Source organism: Papilio machaon, chromosome 13, assembly GCF_912999745.1.
Source record: "Papilio machaon chromosome 13, ilPapMach1.1, whole genome shotgun sequence".
NCBI classification, from domain to species: Eukaryota; Metazoa; Arthropoda; class Insecta; order Lepidoptera; family Papilionidae; genus Papilio; species Papilio machaon.
This window is the reverse complement of record NC_059998.1, coordinates 346137-351964: the sequence shown is the minus strand read 5'-3', so window position 1 is coordinate 351964 and position 5828 is coordinate 346137.

The following is a 5828-nucleotide window of genomic DNA, read 5'->3' as shown; positions in this document are numbered from 1 at the left end:
AGTTACTTTGTATTAATAAAACTTAAGTCCTTAGTTCTACATAAAAAGATTTTTTTATAGGAAATATTACAGTTAAGACTTAAATGTACGTTATAATAAAGGTAAATCATGCGATATACGTGGCGTTACGTAGACTTGTTTAACCGACACGTAGTAACACGGTGTATGTTTCAAACAATGTATGTATGCAAAAATGCTTTCGTATAAAAATTATAACTCATCAAAAAATAGACTTGACAACAAACTATCTAATAACTAATCTGTGGGTCTAGCTCGAATATGTGACATCATATCACCTTAAGGCCTTCGTATCATCATTATCAATTATGTCATTTTATGAGATTTTTGGTGTACTTTACGCTCCATAGAGTTACACAAATCTTGTCTATAACGATACGATTGCGATTATCACAAAAGCTAAGAACATAAACATCTTCTCTTTATGGTGTAGTCAGCTGTAAGAGAACTACTTTAGAGTTAAGCTGACCAGTACGTCACCGCATTTTTAATGTAATGTTACAAAAATTACATTGTGTACAAAGCTTAAATAAATAAATAAAAATAATGTAAAGGTAACAAATTAAATACTAAACTTCACGTGATTTTGTAGCTTTAATTATTGTGAGGTATTTTTGGTACTGATAATATCAATGACAACTTAAATTCAACTTTTATTTAAAAAAAAAATCTAATTTTTAGTGCACTGCCTGCACCTGAATCTGTTATCTGCGATTTCTTTCTTTACCACACATGCTTCTGTGACCATAGACATTAATCGAAGCGATACACCATCACCAATCACCACATAAATTATCACTTAAGTTTTGTCATCATCAAATTACTTTCAACCTTTTATTATTACGTATATTACGTGCCTTCAAAAATCTATTCCGCGAAATAAATACTTGCTTGTCAAAATAGCCTTCAGCTACTAAAGAATATAAGCAATCTTATTTTTCTCCAAACATAAGCAAACATTGTAGAACAGATATTAGGTAAGTACATAAAAAGCTATGCAAAACGTATCAATAAATAAGGTATCAATCAAATCGAGCACTCTGCCACTCCCATTTATTTGAACTGTCATGATCGAGGGTGTAAACATTGAAATTTATTATCTTTTAATCTTTTAACTTTGAGCTTTTTTCACCGAGCCCGTTATAAGTATAACGTATGCGACGAAATTGAAAAATTCAAATTATTCGACCCATAATGTTACTATTATAAATGCGAAAGTTTAGATGGATGGATGGATGAATGTGTGATAGAAGGTACATATCTCCGGAACGCCTCAACGGATCTTGATAACATAGGCTTATAAAGTTTTTTTTTATTCCCCACGGACGGAGTTGCGGGTGACAGGTATTAGTCTAAATGACGTTTGTAAGTTTAAATTACCACGAGTTTAGGTTTTGCCGGTATAATTTCTTATTTTTGTAGTTTTTTTCAATAGCCAGCATTAAGATGACGTAGCTCTGGCAAACAGCTTATCGGGTCATTTCGAAAATTCTCCTCGGAAACAATGCGCTCGTAAAATGTGTGCTTAAGTAGGCCGCCTCCTTGCTGCCACAACTTGTGTGTACAAAGCCTCTAATGTATTTAAATTCGTGTCGTTATTCTTTCGACTACAACTGCATAGATCATATTTTCATAATAGTTGATTAAACTTCAATGGGCTAAACGTTAGTTCAAAAAAGTAGTAGAAAAGAAAAATGTTAGGTCGACCCTTTATCATTTCGGATGTTTAAGCTTGCCTACTACTCGTACATGCGAGGAAGCAATAATGTAAGATTCCAGACGGTTGGCCATTTATTCATAAAAACATAAAAAAAAAAAAATTTTTTATCAGCCACACACATTTAATTTTTACAATCAAAATGATTCGATTTCCCGGCAGCCATTTAAAAACAGATAATAAATATGTATTTTTAATTGAATTCCTTACAATCAAGCGATTGCAACGGTGGAGTGTTCATTATAAAAGAGCTAATTTCCATGGCGTAAAATTATCCGAGCTCTTATCGGCGCAATAAAAGATTTCAAGTGGAGAAAGAAATCATTTGTAGGGCCATAAAAAGCGGCGGGAAAACGGCGCGTTGTTTCAGAATCGTTAATCAAACTATATGTTTTCAGTTGGTATTGATATTGTGAAATGAGGTCCGTTATCGAGCTTTTGACTTTTATGGAAATTTGTTATGGTCGGCTTTATGTACCTACCTTTATGTACAGTTGTGCAATTGTATTTATGTAATACGAGCAATGAATTACAGTTATCGCATAGTGTAGACGACGCGACGTTTAGAAACTACTTCAGACTTTGTATCACTAAACTTTAACAGTAGTAGAGTCAAGACAAAATCATTAACTGTTGCACGAAAGATCCGCTCAACCGGTGTAATACTACAACCACACAGAAGACATGTGTGAAGCGTAACTCTTTACAAATTCGTCGGCGACCCAAGGTCATAAGCGCGCTGCACAGCGTCCCCCATGCCACTACACCTAAAATAATGTTCTGGGACTCGCGCGAAATTAAGTGCAGTCGAGATATCTGAAAACATTTATACTTCCGTAAAATATGTCCATGTTTACTCAAATAATTTCTATAATCTGCGATCTTTATACATATAGTAGTAAGAAAATATCTCGGCAAATGACCGCCATCGGCTACGCCTGCGCGATGAGGAGCCATTTCTTGCTCATGTCAACTACTATATACTTGTAATATTGTACATATCGTAGTATGTACACACTTATGTGTGTGACGTCATTATTGAGTAACTATGTGACTAGTTCGTTAAATTAATTTTACATGGATACAGTCATAGAATACAACATATCGTTAGCAAGTTATATTTTTTTTACTTCATAAGGTGGCAAACAAGCAAGCAGCCACCTGAATACGCCGAAATAGCGAACCACTGCCTGCAGACATCTGCAATTGCAAATACGTTGCCTATTTTTAATCGACGGAGGAAGCGACGCACAGAAAAAACATATATCGCCTTTCTATGCGTACCATTAAAAATCCTTCCTCTGTAAAATTCACTTCCCCTTCCCATCCTTACCTTGTACACACACACCATACGAATCGCGTAATTACTTCCACTTGAGGCCTGTCTTCTGTGTGGTCGTGGTATTTAACCTTGCGAACCGGCTTATTCGTGCAACAGATGTTGTTACCGGCGTCTACCACTGTTAAAAATAATTATTTGCAGCATCCAGTCTCCTTTGGACACTTACGCAGACCTGGCTGCCGGGCATTTAAAACATATTAAATGTACATTAAATCACTCCCTTAGTGTACATTTAACATAAATAAATGCGGTAGTTATAGACAGTTACCTACCAGGGGGACATAAGTCAAACTAAATGATGATAGCTCAATAGCGCCCCTCTGTCAATTTGGAAAATAAGTCACCAGGTTGTTTATTGGTCGTTTACATGACATCGACTAGCAAATATTCTTGACTCTGTTCTTCTAAATGCTATTAAAGATGGGATTTAAATAAATAAAATAACTTATATTCGATAATAATTTATTTAACACGAAGCAAAGATAGTTAAGTTTTTGACAATCGTTCACGAGTTAGGTACTCCGTATTCCTATTTGATTAAGGATCATTTTGCTTTAACAGTTTCAATACAGTATGATAATTTATCTTATAACCATTAAACTATATATTTTAACATTAATTTACTACTTTTAACTATATTTATACTATATGTAATGGCATTTACTACATCTTTAATTGATTTACTTATGGTATTTCATGAAAAAATATGCGTAAATTTCTTTAATATGTTGGCAACGTGACAATTATTCTACAATATACAAATTCTCAAATATTGAGATACGAGACTGACATGATTCGTCATTAGACAGTGATTACTTACTAAATAAAATCTGACAGACAGATAATTAATTTCATATTCAGCCAAATATTGAAAAACGAGAGTCTAAGAGACCGCGTTATTTTTCTCGCTTCCAGAAGTTTCTCGCTCATGGAGGTCGTTCGTTTGGAAAGAACAATGACTCTCGCTTAATAGGACTTTTTTGTAACAAATGTAAACTTTTAAATCACTGTCCAATACCGTGGACTTCCACTGTGAAAGTACCTGCAAGAAAACTCATCGTCTCTTTCATTCATTTTGGGGAAAAAATAGATAACGATGTCTTTGTCATTGTCAGTAGACACTTATACGAAGCCAAAAACTCTATATAGTTTTTTTTATAATAATTACAAATAAATTTGACAATTTACAATACATATTGAATAACATATCGAACTAGTTTTATTTTCAGATAATTTTATATTATGATAATTTACGTCGATGTCAGTTTATGACTTAGCAGAATATTTATTTTAACATCTAAAAATAGTTTGATTTTTTTTTAATTTTTTAATATACAACATCTTTTTTCGTCGAATTCTTTTTTTAAAAACTTCGATAAGATTACTAATTTTGTACCAACATCCAAATTTATACATTTCTAGAAAGTTTTTTTTGACTACCTTAATATTTATATTTTATCAAATCTTATATGAATTATGTTTTTTATATAATCATGGACAATATACACCTAATTTATTTAAAAAACAAAATCGTGTTTGAAATAAACATAACCTATAAATTACTCTTCCACACAATACTCATTGACTACTCAAGGTACGGTCAGAGATAATAAAAATTTAACTGATCCAATATTTCATATCATTTTATTTAAACCAGTAATAAATCTGTGAAGTTAAAGAAATTATGAGCGATTCGGGATTTATTATTTCTAATTATTCTTAAATTTAGTTATTTTTTTTTTAGGTTAGAATATTAATAAACTATTATAAAACCATTAAACAACTAATAAAAGTTACACCCACCATATAATACTAAATAAAAGAGTTACAAATAAAATAAAAAATTAGATATAATTCACTAATTATTAATTAAGACTCTATTACTCTAGTAATAAGACATAATTTGCATTAATTATGTAATTCTAGTCTATACTAGATATTTTAAAGGTTTTTTTAAATTCATATTTAAGGACTACGCAACATTTACGTACAATTTCTAATTCTATATACAATTCCTAGTTAGTAGGAGACAGTTTTTTACATTTCTGTAGACTTCATACAAAGCACGCAATGTATTTTAAATTATTAAAAACTATTTAATATTTATAATCCATCCATAATTATAAATTAGTAAATATTTCATGGCAAAGATACAATCAATTCCTGTTAATAGTCTTAATAGGAAAATTATTAACTATTATTCCATGATAATTGATCTGAACTCTTTGAATATATTTGTTACATTATTCCGTTTAATTTTAGACTATTTACAAACCTCTATAAGATTTCCAAATTGTTATAATCCAATCAAGAATATAAAAAAAACCTAACATGAAAGCGCTTCAACTAGTTTATTTCCAATATTAATTTGCACAAAGAAATTATTTCCAAATTTTTTCACAATATGGCGTAGGTATTTATATTCCTGATCTAATAATAAATAGAATTGTAGAGTTTACATATTTTATATATGTACGTAGTATGAATATATATGTAGAGTATGTATTACTGTAACATACAATATTATACATAGCTATAGTACACGACACCACGATATATAGTCAAAACAATATACATCACATCAAATTCGCTTCACTAAAACCCCACCATTTTACACGTATATTATTAAAATATTTATTTTTATTACTTGGCTAGAGATATGAAGCACTTTATTGTATGTTGTAGTGGGCGGTGCCGTTTGCTGCGGGGGCGGGGGCGTGGTGCGGCGGGGGGGGCGTGGTGCGGGGGGGC